Source organism: Rhipicephalus microplus, chromosome 4 (genome assembly GCF_043290135.1).
Source record: "Rhipicephalus microplus isolate Deutch F79 chromosome 4, USDA_Rmic, whole genome shotgun sequence".
NCBI lineage: Eukaryota > Metazoa > Arthropoda > Arachnida > Ixodida > Ixodidae > Rhipicephalus > Rhipicephalus microplus.
The window spans coordinates 189,616,702-189,629,936 of NC_134703.1; the positions used below are offsets into that span (position 1 = coordinate 189,616,702).

Sequence of the window (13,235 nt, forward strand, 5' to 3'; positions counted from 1 at the left end):
AAGACATGTAATAATGTGCAACAGCTAAAATAAAGCGGTTTTATCGAAACGCAAGAACTGTTGAATCCCGCTTTCACTCTTCTCCCGTCTGCCAAAATAGCTCAGTTGGGAGAGCGTTAGACTGAAGATCTAAAGGTCCCTGGTTCGATCCCGGGTTTTGGCGTCCAAAGCACATTTTTGTTAAATCTGTCGGTATGCAAGTATTTTGCAATAATTCTAACGAGTGAAATGGTTACGCAGGTGAACACACCTGCTTGATAAAAAAATGCTGATTCAGAATGCATCTGGCAGTAGGCGTTGCAAAAGCACCGGAACAGCGTGAAAGACATTTATTATTGTGCAACAGCTAAAAGAAAGCGGTTTTACTGAAACGCGACAACTGGTAAGTCCCTCTTTCACTCTTCTCCCGTCTGCCGAAATAGCTCAGTTGGGAGAGTGTTAGACTGAAGATCTAAAGGTCCCTGGTTCGATCCCGGGTTTCGGCGTCCAAAGCACATTTTTGTTAAATCTGTCGGTATGCAAGTATTTTGCAATAATTCTAACGAGTGAAACGATTACGCAGGTGAACACACATGCTTGATAAAAAAATGCTGATTAAGAATGCATCGCGGCAGTAGGCGTTGCAAAAGAACCGGAACAGCGTGAAATACATGTAATAATGTGCAATAGATAAAATAAAGCGGTTTTACCGAAACGCAAGAACTGTTGAATCCCGCTTTCACACTTCTCCCGTCTACCGAAATAGCTCAGTTGGGAGAGCGTTAGACTGAAGATCCGAAGGTCCCTGATTCGATCCCTAGTTTCGGCTTCCAAAGCACTTTTTTTGTTAAATCTGTCGGTATGCAAGTATTTTGCAATAATTCTAACAAGTGAAACGGTTACGCAGGTGAACACACATGCTTGATAAAAAATGCTGATTCAGAATGCATCGTGGCAGTAGGCGTTGCAAAAGCACCGGAACAGCGTGAAAGACAAGCAATGATGTGCAACAGCTAAAAGAAAGCGGTTTTACTGAAACGCAACAACTGGTAAGTCCCTCTTTCACTCCTCTCCCGTCTGCCGAAATAGCTCAGTTGGGAGAGCGTTAGACTTAAGATCTAAAGGTCCCTGGTTCGATCCCGGGTTTCGGCGTCCAAAGCACATTTTTGTTAAATCTGTCGGTATGCAAGTATTTTGCAATCATTCTAACGAGTGAAACGATTACGCAGGTGAACACACATGCTTGATAAAAAATGCTGATTCAGAATGCATTGCGGCAGTAGGTGTTGCAAAAGAACCGGAACAGCGTGAAAGACATGTAATAATGTGCAACAGCTAAAATAAAGCGGTTTTACCAAAACGCAAGAACTGTTGAATCCCGCTTTCACTCTTCTCCCGTCTGCCGAAATAGCTCAGTTGGGAGAGCGTTAGACTGAAGATCTAAAGGTCCCTGGTTCGATCCCGGGTTTCGGCGTCCAAAGCACATTTTTGTTAAATCTGTCAGTATGCAAGCATTTTGCAATAATTCTAACGAGTGAAACGATTACGCAGGTGAACACACATGCTTGATAAAAAAATGCTGATTAAGAATGCATCGCGGCAGTAGGTGTTGCAAAAGAACCGGAACAGCGTGAAATACATGTAATAATGTGCAATAGCTAAAATAAAGCGGTTTTACCGAAACGCAAGAACTGTTGAATCCCGCTTTCACTCTTCTCCCGTCTTCCGAAATAGCTCAGTTAAGAGAGCGTTAGACTGAAGATCCGAAGGTCCCTGGTTCGATCCCGGGTTTCGGTGTCCAAAGCACTTTTTTTGTTAAATCTGTCGGTATGCAAGTGTTTTGCAATAATTCTAACGAGTGAAACGGTTACGCAGGTGAACACACATACTTGATAAAAAAATGCTGATTCAGAATGCATCGTGACAGTAGGCGTTGCAAAAGCACCGGAACAGCGTGAAAGACATGTAATAATGTGCAACAGCTAAAATAAAGCGGTTTTACCGAAACGCAAGAACTGTTGAATCCCGCTTTCACTCTTCTCCCGTCTGCCGAAATAGCTCAGTTGGGAGAGCGTTAGACTGAAGATCTAAAGGTCCCTGGTTCAATCCCAGGTTTCGGCGTCCAAAGCACATTTTTGTTAAATCTGTCGGTATGCAAGTATTTTGCAATCATTCTAACGAGTGAAACGATTACGCAGGTGAACACACATGCTTGGTAAAAAAATGCTGATTCAGAATGCGTCGCGGCAGTAGGTGTTGCAAAAGAACCGGAACAGCGTGAAAGACATGTAATAATGTGCAACAGCTAAAATAAAGCGGTTTTACCGAAACGCAAGAACTGTTGAATTCTGCTTTCACTCTTCTCCCGTCTGCCAAAATAGCTCAGTTGGGAGAGCGTTAGACTGAAGATCCGAAGGTCCCTGATTCGATCCCTAGTTTCGGCTTCCAAAGCACTTTTTTTGTTAAATCTGTCGGTATGCAAGTATTTTGCAATAATTCTAACGAGTGAAACGGTTACGCAGGTGAACACACATGCTTGATAAAAAAATGCTGATTCAGAATGCATCGTGGCAGTAGGCGTTGCAAAAGCACCGGAACAGCGTGAAAGACAAGCAATGATGTGCAACAGCTAAAAGAAAGCGGTTTTACTGAAACGCAACAACTGGTAAGTCCCTCTTTCACTCCTCTCCCGTCTGCCGAAATAGCTCAGTTGGGAGAGCGTTAGACTTAAGATCTAAAGGTCCCTGGTTCGATCCCGGGTTTCGGCGTCCAAAGCACATTTTTGTTAAATCTGTCGGTATGCAAGTATTTTGCAATCATTCTAACGAGTGAAACGATTACGCAGGTGAACACACATGCTTGATAAAAAATGCTGATTCAGAATGCATTGCGGCAGTAGGTGTTGCAAAAGAACCGGAACAGCGTGAAAGACATGTAATAATGTGCAACAGCTAAAATAAAGCGGTTTTACCAAAACGCAAGAACTGTTGAATCCCGCTTTCACTCTTCTCCCGTCTGCCGAAATAGCTCAGTTGGGAGAGCGTTAGACTGAAGATCTAAAGGTCCCTGGTTCGATCCCGGGTGTCGGCGTCCAAAGCACATTTTTGTTAAATCTGTCGGTATGCAAGTATTTTGCAATAATTCTAACGAGTGAAACGATTACTCAGGTGAACACACAAGCTTGTTAAAAAAATGCTGATTCAGAATTCATCGCGGCAGTAGGCGTTGCAAAAGAACCGGAACAGCGTGAAAGACATGTAATAATGTGCAACAGCTAAAATAAAGCGGTTTTATCGAAACGCAAGAACTGTTGAATCCCGCTTTGACTCTTCTCCCGTCTGCCAAAATAGCTCAGTTGGGAGAGCGTTAGACTGAAGATCTAAAGGTCCCTGGTTCAATCCCGGGTTTCGGCGTCCAAAGCACATTTTTGTTAAATCTGTCGGTATGCAAGTATTTTGCAATAATTCTAACGAGTGAAACGATTACGCAGGTGAACACACATGCTTGATAAAAAAATGCTGATTCAGAATGCATCGTGACAGTAGGCGTTGCAAAAGCACCGGAACAGCGTGAAAGACATGTAATAATGTGCAACAGCTAAAATAAAGCGGTTTTACCGAAACGCAAGAACTGTTGAATCCCGCTTTCACTCTTCTCCCGTCTGCCGAAATAGCTCAGTTGGGAGAGCGTTAGACTGAAGATCTAAAGGTCCCTGGTTCAATCCCAGGTTTCGGCGTCCAAAGCACATTTTTGTTAAATCTGTCGGTATGCAAGTATTTTGCAATCATTCTAACGAGTGAAACGATTACGCAGGTGAACACACATGCTTGGTAAAAAAATGCTGATTCAGAATGCGTCGCGGCAGTAGGTGTTGCAAAAGAACCGGAACAGCGTGAAAGACATGTAATAATGTGCAACAGCTAAAATAAAGCGGTTTTACCGAAACGCAAGAACTGTTGAATTCTGCTTTCACTCTTCTCCCGTCTGCCAAAATAGCTCAGTTGGGAGAGCGTTAGACTGAAGATCCGAAGGTCCCTGATTCGATCCCTAGTTTCGGCTTCCAAAGCACTTTTTTTGTTAAATCTGTCGGTATGCAAGTATTTTGCAATAATTCTAACGAGTGAAACGGTTACGCAGGTGAACACACATGCTTGATAAAAAAATGCTGATTCAGAATGCATCGTGGCAGTAGGCGTTGCAAAAGCACCGGAACAGCGTGAAAGACAAGCAATGATGTGCAACAGCTAAAAGAAAGCGGTTTTACTGAAACGCAACAACTGGTAAGTCCCTCTTTCACTCCTCTCCCGTCTGCCGAAATAGCTCAGTTGGGAGAGCGTTAGACTTAAGATCTAAAGGTCCCTGGTTCGATCCCGGGTTTCGGCGTCCAAAGCACATTTTTGTTAAATCTGTCGGTATGCAAGTATTTTGCAATCATTCTAACGAGTGAAACGATTACGCAGGTGAACACACATGCTTGATAAAAAATGCTGATTCAGAATGCATTGCGGCAGTAGGTGTTGCAAAAGAACCGGAACAGCGTGAAAGACATGTAATAATGTGCAACAGCTAAAATAAAGCGGTTTTACCAAAACGCAAGAACTGTTGAATCCCGCTTTCACTCTTCTCCCGTCTGCCGAAATAGCTCAGTTGGGAGAGCGTTAGACTGAAGATCTAAAGGTCCCTGGTTCGATCCCGGGTGTCGGCGTCCAAAGCACATTTTTGTTAAATCTGTCGGTATGCAAGTATTTTGCAATAATTCTAACGAGTGAAACGATTACTCAGGTGAACACACAAGCTTGTTAAAAAAATGCTGATTCAGAATTCATCGCGGCAGTAGGCGTTGCAAAAGAACCGGAACAGCGTGAAAGACATGTAATAATGTGCAACAGCTAAAATAAAGCGGTTTTATCGAAACGCAAGAACTGTTGAATCCCGCTTTGACTCTTCTCCCGTCTGCCAAAATAGCTCAGTTGGGAGAGCGTTAGACTGAAGATCTAAAGGTCCCTGGTTCAATCCCGGGTTTCGGCGTCCAAAGCACATTTTTGTTAAATCTGTCGGTATGCAAGTATTTTGCAATAATTCTAACGAGTGAAACGATTACGCAGGTGAACACACATGCTTGATAAAAAAATGCTGATTAAGAATGCATCGCGGCAGTAGGCGTTGCAAAAGAACCGGAACAGCGTGAAATACATGTAATAATGTGCAATAGCTAAAATAAAGCGGTTTTACCGAAACGCAAGAACTGTTGAATCCCGCTTTCACTCTTCTCCCGTCTTCCGAAATAGCTCAGTTAAGAGAGCGTTAGACTGAAGATCCGAAGGTCCCTGGTTCGATCCCGGGTTTCGGTGTCCAAAGCACTTTTTTTGTTAAATCTGTCGGTATGCAAGTGTTTTGCAATAATTCTAACGAGTGAAACGGTTACGCAGGTGAACACACATACTTGATAAAAAAATGCTGATTCAGAATGCATCTGGCAGTAGGCGTTGCAAAAGCACCGGAACAGCGTGAAAGACATGTATTATTGTGCAACAGCTAAAAGAAAGCGGTTTTACTGAAACGCGACAACTGGTATGTCCCTCTTTCACTCTTCTCCCGTCTGCCGAAATAGCTCAGTTGGGAGAGTGTTAGACTGAAGATCTAAAGGTCCCTGGTTCGATCCCGGGTTTCGGCGTCCAAAGCACATTTTTGTTAAATCTGTCGGTATGCAAGTATTTTGCAATAATTCTAACGAGTGAAACGATTACGCAGGTGAACACACATGCTTGATAAAAAAATGCTGATTAAGAATGCATCGCGGCAGTAGGCGTTGCAAAAGAACCGGAACAGCGTGAAATACATGTAATAATGTGCAATAGATAAAATAAAGCGGTTTTACCGAAACGCAAGAACTGTTGAATCCCGCTTTCACACTTCTCCCGTCTACCGAAATAGCTCAGTTGGGAGAGCGTTAGACTGAAGATCCGAAGGTCCCTGATTCGATCCCTAGTTTCGGCTTCCAAAGCACTTTTTTTGTTAAATCTGTCGGTATGCAAGTATTTTGCAATAATTCTAACAAGTGAAACGGTTACGCAGGTGAACACACATGCTTGATAAAAAAATGCTGATTCAGAATGCATCGTGGCAGTAGGCGTTGCAAAAGCACCGGAACAGCGTGAAAGACAAGCAATGATGTGCAACAGCTAAAAGAAAGCGGTTTTACTGAAACGCAACAACTGGTAAGTCCCTCTTTCACTCCTCTCCCGTCTGCCGAAATAGCTCAGTTGGGAGAGCGTTAGACTTAAGATCTAAAGGTCCCTGGTTCGATCCCGGGTTTCGGCGTCCAAAGCACATTTTTGTTAAATCTGTCGGTATGCAAGTATTTTGCAATCATTCTAACGAGTGAAACGATTACGCAGGTGAACACACATGCTTGATAAAAAATGCTGATTCAGAATGCATTGCGGCAGTAGGTGTTGCAAAAGAACCGGAACAGCGTGAAAGACATGTAATAATGTGCAACAGCTAAAATAAAGCGGTTTTACCAAAACGCAAGAACTGTTGAATCCCGCTTTCACTCTTCTCCCGTCTGCCGAAATAGCTCAGTTGGGAGAGCGTTAGACTGAAGATCTAAAGGTCCCTGGTTCGATCCCGGGTTTCGGCGTCCAAAGCACATTTTTGTTAAATCTGTCGGTATGCAAGCATTTTGCAATAATTCTAACGAGTGAAACGATTACGCAGGTGAACACACATGCTTGATAAAAAAATGCTGATTAAGAATGCATCGCGGCAGTAGGTGTTGCAAAAGAACCGGAACAGCGTGAAATACATGTAATAATGTGCAATAGCTAAAATAAAGCGGTTTTACCGAAACGCAAGAACTGTTGAATCCCGCTTTCACTCTTCTCCCGTCTTCCGAAATAGCTCAGTTAAGAGAGCGTTAGACTGAAGATCCGAAGGTCCCTGGTTCGATCCCGGGTTTCGGTGTCCAAAGCACTTTTTTTGTTAAATCTGTCGGTATGCAAGTGTTTTGCAATAATTCTAACGAGTGAAACGGTTACGCAGGTGAACACACATACTTGATAAAAAAATGCTGATTCAGAATGCATCGTGACAGTAGGCGTTGCAAAAGCACCGGAACAGCGTGAAAGACATGTAATAATGTGCAACAGCTAAAATAAAGCGGTTTTACCGAAACGCAAGAACTGTTGAATCCCGCTTTCACTCTTCTCCCGTCTGCCGAAATAGCTCAGTTGGGAGAGCGTTAGACTGAAGATCTAAAGGTCCCTGGTTCAATCCCAGGTTTCGGCGTCCAAAGCACATTTTTGTTAAATCTGTCGGTATGCAAGTATTTTGCAATCATTCTAACGAGTGAAACGATTACGCAGGTGAACACACATGCTTGGTAAAAAAATGCTGATTCAGAATGCGTCGCGGCAGTAGGTGTTGCAAAAGAACCGGAACAGCGTGAAAGACATGTAATAATGTGCAACAGCTAAAATAAAGCGGTTTTACCGAAACGCAAGAACTGTTGAATTCTGCTTTCACTCTTCTCCCGTCTGCCAAAATAGCTCAGTTGGGAGAGCGTTAGACTGAAGATCCGAAGGTCCCTGATTCGATCCCTAGTTTCGGCTTCCAAAGCACTTTTTTTGTTAAATCTGTCGGTATGCAAGTATTTTGCAATAATTCTAACGAGTGAAACGGTTACGCAGGTGAACACACATGCTTGATAAAAAAATGCTGATTCAGAATGCATCGTGGCAGTAGGCGTTGCAAAAGCACCGGAACAGCGTGAAAGACAAGCAATGATGTGCAACAGCTAAAAGAAAGCGGTTTTACTGAAACGCAACAACTGGTAAGTCCCTCTTTCACTCCTCTCCCGTCTGCCGAAATAGCTCAGTTGGGAGAGCGTTAGACTTAAGATCTAAAGGTCCCTGGTTCGATCCCGGGTTTCGGCGTCCAAAGCACATTTTTGTTAAATCTGTCGGTATGCAAGTATTTTGCAATCATTCTAACGAGTGAAACGATTACGCAGGTGAACACACATGCTTGATAAAAAATGCTGATTCAGAATGCATTGCGGCAGTAGGTGTTGCAAAAGAACCGGAACAGCGTGAAAGACATGTAATAATGTGCAACAGCTAAAATAAAGCGGTTTTACCAAAACGCAAGAACTGTTGAATCCCGCTTTCACTCTTCTCCCGTCTGCCGAAATAGCTCAGTTGGGAGAGCGTTAGACTGAAGATCTAAAGGTCCCTGGTTCGATCCCGGGTGTCGGCGTCCAAAGCACATTTTTGTTAAAACTGTCGGTATGCAAGTATTTTGCAATAATTCTAACGAGTGAAACGATTACTCAGGTGAACACACAAGCTTGTTAAAAAAATGCTGATTCAGAATTCATCGTGGCAGTAGGCGTTGCAAAAGAACCGGAACAGCGTGAAAGACATGTAATAATGTGCAACAGCTAAAATAAAGCGGTTTTATCGAAACGCAAGAACTGTTGAATCCCGCTTTGACTCTTCTCCCGTCTGCCAAAATAGCTCAGTTGGGAGAGCGTTAGACTGAAGATCTAAAGGTCCCTGGTTCAATCCCGGGTTTCGGCGTCCAAAGCACATTTTTGTTAAATCTGTCGGTATGCAAGTATTTTGCAATAATTCTAACGAGTGAAACGATTACGCAGGTGAACACACATGCTTGATAAAAAAATGCTGATTAAGAATGCATCGCGGCAGTAGGCGTTGCAAAAGAACCGGAACAGCGTGAAATACATGTAATAATGTGCAATAGCTAAAATAAAGCGGTTTTACCGAAACGCAAGAACTGTTGAATCCCGCTTTCACTCTTCTCCCGTCTTCCGAAATAGCTCAGTTAAGAGAGCGTTAGACTGAAGATCCGAAGGTCCCTGGTTCGATCCCGGGTTTCGGTGTCCAAAGCACTTTTTTTGTTAAATCTGTCGGTATGCAAGTGTTTTGCAATAATTCTAACGAGTGAAACGGTTACGCAGGTGAACACACATACTTGATAAAAAAATGCTGATTCAGAATGCATCGTGACAGTAGGCGTTGCAAAAGCACCGGAACAGCGTGAAAGACATGTAATAATGTGCAACAGCTAAAATAAAGCGGTTTTACCGAAACGCAAGAACTGTTGAATCCCGCTTTCACTCTTCTCCCGTCTGCCGAAATAGCTCAGTTGGGAGAGCGTTAGACTGAAGATCTAAAGGTCCCTGGTTCAATCCCAGGTTTCGGCGTCCAAAGCACATTTTTGTTAAATCTGTCGGTATGCAAGTATTTTGCAATCATTCTAACGAGTGAAACGATTACGCAGGTGAACACACATGCTTGGTAAAAAAATGCTGATTCAGAATGCGTCGCGGCAGTAGGTGTTGCAAAAGAACCGGAACAGCGTGAAAGACATGTAATAATGTGCAACAGCTAAAATAAAGCGGTTTTACCGAAACGCAAGAACTGTTGAATTCTGCTTTCACTCTTCTCCCGTCTGCCGAAATAGCTCAGTTGGGAGAGCGTTAGACTGAAGATCTAAAGGTCCCTGGTTCGATCCTGGGTTTCGGCGTCCAAAGCACATTTTTGTTAAATCTGTCGGTATGCAAGTATTTTGCAATAATTCTAACGAGTGAAACGATTACGCAGGTGAACACACAAGCTTGTTAAAAAAATGCTGATTCAGAATGCATCGCGGCAGTAGGCGTTGCAAAAGAACCGGAACAGCGTGAAAGACATGTAATAATGTGCAACAGCTAAAATAAAGCGGTTTTACTGAAACGCAACAACTGGTAAGTCCCTCTTTCACTCCTCTCCCGTCTGCCGAAATAGCTCAGTTGGGAGAGCGTTAGACTTAAGATCTAAAGGTCCCTGGTTCGATCCCGGGTTTCGGCGTCCAAAGCACATTTTTGTTAAATCTGTCGGTATGCAAGTATTTTGCAATCATTCTAACGAGTGAAACGATTACGCAGGTGAACACACATGCTTGATAAAAAATGCTGATTCAGAATGCATTGCGGCAGTAGGTGTTGCAAAAGAACCGGAACAGCGTGAAAGACATGTAATAATGTGCAACAGCTAAAATAAAGCGGTTTTACCAAAACGCAAGAACTGTTGAATCCCGCTTTACTCTTCTCCCGTCTGCCGAAATAGCTCAGTTGGGAGAGCGTTAGACTGAGGATCTAAAGGTCCCTGGTTCGATCCCGGGTGTCGGCGTCCAAAGCACATTTTTGTTAAATCTGTCGGTATGCAAGTATTTTGCAATAATTCTAACGAGTGAAACGATTACGCAGGTGAACACACAAGCTTGTTAAAAAAATGCTGATTCAGAATTCATCGCGGCAGTAGGCGTTGCAAAAGAACCGGAACAGCGTGAAAGACATGTAATAATGTGCAACAGCTAAAATAAAGCGGTTTTATCGAAACGCAAGAACTGTTGAATCCCGCTTTCACTCTTCTCCCGTCTGCCAAAATAGCTCAGTTGGGAGAGCGTTAGACTGAAGATCTAAAGGTCCCTGGTTCGATCCCGGGTTTCGGCATCCAAAGCACATTTTTGTTAAATCTGTCGGTATGCAAGTATTTTGCAATAATTCTAACGAGTGAAACGATTACGCAGGTGAACACACATGCTTGATAAAAAAATGCTGATTAAGAATGCATCGCGGCAGTAGGCGTTGCAAAAGAACCGGAACAGCGTGAAATACATGTAATAATGTGCAATAGCTAAAATAAAGCGGTTTTACCGAAACGCAAGAACTGTTGAATCCCGCTTTCACTCTTCTCCCGTCTTCCGAAATAGCTCAGTTAAGAGAGCGTTAGACTGAAGATCCGAAGGTCCCTGGTTCGATCCCGGGTTTCGGTGTCCAAAGCACTTTTTTTGTTAAATCGGTCGGTATGCAAGTGTTTTGCAATAATTCTAACGAGTGAAACGGTTACGCAGGTGAACACACATGCTTGATAAAAAAATGCTGATTCAGAATGCATCGTGACAGTAGGCGTTGCAAAAGCACCGGAACAGCGTGAAAGACATGTAATAATGTGCAACAGCTAAAATAAAGCGGTTTTACCGAAACGCAAGAACTGTTGAATCCCGCTTTCACTCTTCTCCCGTCTGCCGAAATAGCTCAGTTGGGAGAGCGTTAGACTGAAGATCTAAAGGTCCCTGGTTCGATCCCGGGTTTCGGCGTCAAAAGCACATTTTTGTTAAATCTGTCGGTATGCAAGTATTTTGCAATAATTCTATCGAGTGAAACGGTTACGCAGGTGAACACACATGCTTGATAAAAAAATTTTGATTCAGAATACATCGCGGCAGTAGGCGTTGCAAAAGAACCGGAACAGCGTGAAAGACATGCAATAAAGTGCAATAGCTAAAATAAAGCGGTTTAACCGAAACGCAAGAACTGTTGAATCCCGCTTTCACTCTTCTCCCACCTGACGAAATAGCTCAGTTGGGAGAGCGTTAGACTGAAGATCTGAAGGTCCCTGATTCGATCCCGGGTTTCGGCTTCCAAAGCACTTTTTTTGTTAAATCTGTCGGTATGCAAGTATTTTGCAATAATTCTAACGAGTGAAACGGTTACGCAGGTGAACACACATGCTTGTTAAAAAAATGCTGATTCAGAATGCATCGCGGCAGCAGGCGTTGCAAAAGATCCGGAACAGCGTGAAAGACATGTAATAATGTGCAACAGCTAAAATAAAGTGGTTTTACCGAAACGCAAGAACTGTTGAATCCCGCTTTCACTCCTCTCCCGTCTGCCGAAATAGCTCAGTTGGGAGAGCGTTAGACTTAAGATCTAAAGGTCCCTGGTTCGATCCCGGGTTTCGGCGTCCAAAGCACATTTTTGTTAAATCTGTCGGTATGCAAGTATTTTGCAATCATTCTAACGAGTGAAACGATTACGCAGGTGAACACACATGCTTGATAAAAAATGCTGATTCAGAATGCATTGCGGCAGTAGGTGTTGCAAAAGAACCGGAACAGCGTGAAAGACATGTAATAATGTGCAACAGCTAAAATAAAGCGGTTTTACCAAAACGCAAGAACTGTTGAATCCCGCTTTCACTCTTCTCCCGTCTGCCGAAATAGATCAGTTGGGAGAGCGTTAGACTGAGGATCTAAAGGTCCCTGGTTCGATCCCGGGTGTCGGCGTCCAAAGCACATTTTTGTTAAATCTGTCGGTATGCAAGTATTTTGCAATAATTCTAACGAGTGAAACGATTACGCAGGTGAACACACAAGCTTGTTAAAAAAATGCTGATTCAGAATTCATCGCGGCAGTAGGCGTTGCAAAAGAACCGGAACAGCGTGAAAGACATGTAATAATGTGCAACAGCTAAAATAAAGCGGTTTTATCGAAACGCAAGAACTGTTGAATCCCGCTTTCACTCTTCTCCCGTCTGCCAAAATAGCTCAGTTGGGAGAGCGTTAGACTGAAGATCTAAAGGTCCCTGGTTCGATCCCGGGTTTCGGCATCCAAAGCACATTTTTGTTGAATCTGTCGGTATGCAAGTATTTTGCAATAATTCTAACGAGTGAAACGATTACGCAGGTGAACACACATGCTTGATAAAAAAATGCTGATTAAGAATGCATCGCGGCAGTAGGCGTTGCAAAAGAACCGGAACAGCGTGAAATACATGTAATAATGTGCAATAGCTAAAATAAAGCGGTTTTACCGAAACGCAAGAACTGTTGAATCCCGCTTTCACTCTTCTCCCGTCTTCCGAAATAGCTCAGTTAAGAGAGCGTTAGACTGAAGATCCGAAGGTCCCTGGTTCGATCCCGGGTTTCGGTGTCCAAAGCACTTTTTTTGTTAAATCGGTCGGTATGCAAGTGTTTTGCAATAATTCTAACGAGTGAAACGGTTACGCAGGTGAACACACATGCTTGATAAAAAAATGCTGATTCAGAATGCATCGTGACAGTAGGCGTTGCAAAAGCACCGGAACAGCGTGAAAGACATGTAATAATGTGCAACAGCTAAAATAAAGCGGTTTTACCGAAACGCAAGAACTGTTGAATCCCGCTTTCACTCTTCTCCCGTCTTCCGAAATAGCTCAGTTAAGAGAGCGTTAGACTGAAGATCCGAAGGTCCCTGGTTCGATCCCGGGTTTCGGTGTCCAAAGCACTTTTTTTGTTAAATCTGTCGGTATGCAAGTGTTTTGCAATAATTCTAACGAGTGAAACGGTTACGCAGGTGAACACACATACTTGATAAAAAAATGCTGATTCAGAATGCATCTGGCAGTAGGCGTTGCAAAAGCACCGGA

General features: G+C 43.3%; 29 non-coding genes across 29 annotated transcripts; all 29 read left to right on the forward strand.

The window, feature by feature from the left end:
- The first annotated feature begins 90 nt into the window (after window positions 1-90).
- Window positions 91-163, forward strand: TRNAF-GAA (transfer RNA phenylalanine (anticodon GAA)). Its single transcript has one exon. It is a non-coding gene; the product is annotated as a tRNA-Phe (tRNA).
- A 249-nt stretch (window positions 164-412) lies between these two features.
- Window positions 413-485, forward strand: TRNAF-GAA (transfer RNA phenylalanine (anticodon GAA)). Its single transcript has one exon. It is a non-coding gene; the product is annotated as a tRNA-Phe (tRNA).
- A 573-nt stretch (window positions 486-1,058) lies between these two features.
- Window positions 1,059-1,131, forward strand: TRNAL-UAA (transfer RNA leucine (anticodon UAA)). Its single transcript has one exon. It is a non-coding gene; the product is annotated as a tRNA-Leu (tRNA).
- A 249-nt stretch (window positions 1,132-1,380) lies between these two features.
- Window positions 1,381-1,453, forward strand: TRNAF-GAA (transfer RNA phenylalanine (anticodon GAA)). The gene has a single exon. It is a non-coding gene; the product is annotated as a tRNA-Phe (tRNA).
- A 574-nt stretch (window positions 1,454-2,027) lies between these two features.
- Window positions 2,028-2,100, forward strand: TRNAF-GAA (transfer RNA phenylalanine (anticodon GAA)). Its single transcript has one exon. It is a non-coding gene; the product is annotated as a tRNA-Phe (tRNA).
- A 574-nt stretch (window positions 2,101-2,674) lies between these two features.
- On the forward strand, window positions 2,675-2,747 carry TRNAL-UAA (transfer RNA leucine (anticodon UAA)). The gene has a single exon. It is a non-coding gene; the product is annotated as a tRNA-Leu (tRNA).
- A 249-nt stretch (window positions 2,748-2,996) lies between these two features.
- On the forward strand, window positions 2,997-3,069 carry TRNAF-GAA (transfer RNA phenylalanine (anticodon GAA)). Its single transcript has one exon. It is a non-coding gene; the product is annotated as a tRNA-Phe (tRNA).
- Window positions 3,070-3,319: 250 nt separating this feature from the next.
- TRNAF-GAA (transfer RNA phenylalanine (anticodon GAA)) lies at window positions 3,320-3,392 on the forward strand. The gene has a single exon. It is a non-coding gene; the product is annotated as a tRNA-Phe (tRNA).
- A 250-nt stretch (window positions 3,393-3,642) lies between these two features.
- Window positions 3,643-3,715, forward strand: TRNAF-GAA (transfer RNA phenylalanine (anticodon GAA)). Its single transcript has one exon. It is a non-coding gene; the product is annotated as a tRNA-Phe (tRNA).
- Window positions 3,716-4,289: 574 nt separating this feature from the next.
- On the forward strand, window positions 4,290-4,362 carry TRNAL-UAA (transfer RNA leucine (anticodon UAA)). The gene has a single exon. It is a non-coding gene; the product is annotated as a tRNA-Leu (tRNA).
- A 249-nt stretch (window positions 4,363-4,611) lies between these two features.
- Window positions 4,612-4,684, forward strand: TRNAF-GAA (transfer RNA phenylalanine (anticodon GAA)). The gene has a single exon. It is a non-coding gene; the product is annotated as a tRNA-Phe (tRNA).
- A 250-nt stretch (window positions 4,685-4,934) lies between these two features.
- TRNAF-GAA (transfer RNA phenylalanine (anticodon GAA)) lies at window positions 4,935-5,007 on the forward strand. The gene has a single exon. It is a non-coding gene; the product is annotated as a tRNA-Phe (tRNA).
- A 573-nt stretch (window positions 5,008-5,580) lies between these two features.
- TRNAF-GAA (transfer RNA phenylalanine (anticodon GAA)) lies at window positions 5,581-5,653 on the forward strand. The gene has a single exon. It is a non-coding gene; the product is annotated as a tRNA-Phe (tRNA).
- A 574-nt stretch (window positions 5,654-6,227) lies between these two features.
- Window positions 6,228-6,300, forward strand: TRNAL-UAA (transfer RNA leucine (anticodon UAA)). The gene has a single exon. It is a non-coding gene; the product is annotated as a tRNA-Leu (tRNA).
- A 249-nt stretch (window positions 6,301-6,549) lies between these two features.
- Window positions 6,550-6,622, forward strand: TRNAF-GAA (transfer RNA phenylalanine (anticodon GAA)). The gene has a single exon. It is a non-coding gene; the product is annotated as a tRNA-Phe (tRNA).
- Window positions 6,623-7,196: 574 nt separating this feature from the next.
- TRNAF-GAA (transfer RNA phenylalanine (anticodon GAA)) lies at window positions 7,197-7,269 on the forward strand. Its single transcript has one exon. It is a non-coding gene; the product is annotated as a tRNA-Phe (tRNA).
- Window positions 7,270-7,843: 574 nt separating this feature from the next.
- On the forward strand, window positions 7,844-7,916 carry TRNAL-UAA (transfer RNA leucine (anticodon UAA)). Its single transcript has one exon. It is a non-coding gene; the product is annotated as a tRNA-Leu (tRNA).
- A 249-nt stretch (window positions 7,917-8,165) lies between these two features.
- TRNAF-GAA (transfer RNA phenylalanine (anticodon GAA)) lies at window positions 8,166-8,238 on the forward strand. The gene has a single exon. It is a non-coding gene; the product is annotated as a tRNA-Phe (tRNA).
- Window positions 8,239-8,488: 250 nt separating this feature from the next.
- Window positions 8,489-8,561, forward strand: TRNAF-GAA (transfer RNA phenylalanine (anticodon GAA)). The gene has a single exon. It is a non-coding gene; the product is annotated as a tRNA-Phe (tRNA).
- A 574-nt stretch (window positions 8,562-9,135) lies between these two features.
- TRNAF-GAA (transfer RNA phenylalanine (anticodon GAA)) lies at window positions 9,136-9,208 on the forward strand. Its single transcript has one exon. It is a non-coding gene; the product is annotated as a tRNA-Phe (tRNA).
- Window positions 9,209-9,458: 250 nt separating this feature from the next.
- Window positions 9,459-9,531, forward strand: TRNAF-GAA (transfer RNA phenylalanine (anticodon GAA)). The gene has a single exon. It is a non-coding gene; the product is annotated as a tRNA-Phe (tRNA).
- Window positions 9,532-9,781: 250 nt separating this feature from the next.
- Window positions 9,782-9,854, forward strand: TRNAL-UAA (transfer RNA leucine (anticodon UAA)). Its single transcript has one exon. It is a non-coding gene; the product is annotated as a tRNA-Leu (tRNA).
- Window positions 9,855-10,102: 248 nt separating this feature from the next.
- On the forward strand, window positions 10,103-10,175 carry TRNAL-GAG (transfer RNA leucine (anticodon GAG)). Its single transcript has one exon. It is a non-coding gene; the product is annotated as a tRNA-Leu (tRNA).
- A 250-nt stretch (window positions 10,176-10,425) lies between these two features.
- On the forward strand, window positions 10,426-10,498 carry TRNAF-GAA (transfer RNA phenylalanine (anticodon GAA)). The gene has a single exon. It is a non-coding gene; the product is annotated as a tRNA-Phe (tRNA).
- A 574-nt stretch (window positions 10,499-11,072) lies between these two features.
- TRNAF-GAA (transfer RNA phenylalanine (anticodon GAA)) lies at window positions 11,073-11,145 on the forward strand. Its single transcript has one exon. It is a non-coding gene; the product is annotated as a tRNA-Phe (tRNA).
- A 250-nt stretch (window positions 11,146-11,395) lies between these two features.
- TRNAF-GAA (transfer RNA phenylalanine (anticodon GAA)) lies at window positions 11,396-11,468 on the forward strand. Its single transcript has one exon. It is a non-coding gene; the product is annotated as a tRNA-Phe (tRNA).
- Window positions 11,469-11,719: 251 nt separating this feature from the next.
- TRNAL-UAA (transfer RNA leucine (anticodon UAA)) lies at window positions 11,720-11,792 on the forward strand. Its single transcript has one exon. It is a non-coding gene; the product is annotated as a tRNA-Leu (tRNA).
- Window positions 11,793-12,041: 249 nt separating this feature from the next.
- TRNAL-GAG (transfer RNA leucine (anticodon GAG)) lies at window positions 12,042-12,114 on the forward strand. Its single transcript has one exon. It is a non-coding gene; the product is annotated as a tRNA-Leu (tRNA).
- Window positions 12,115-12,364: 250 nt separating this feature from the next.
- TRNAF-GAA (transfer RNA phenylalanine (anticodon GAA)) lies at window positions 12,365-12,437 on the forward strand. Its single transcript has one exon. It is a non-coding gene; the product is annotated as a tRNA-Phe (tRNA).
- The last annotated feature ends 798 nt before the right edge of the window (window positions 12,438-13,235 follow it).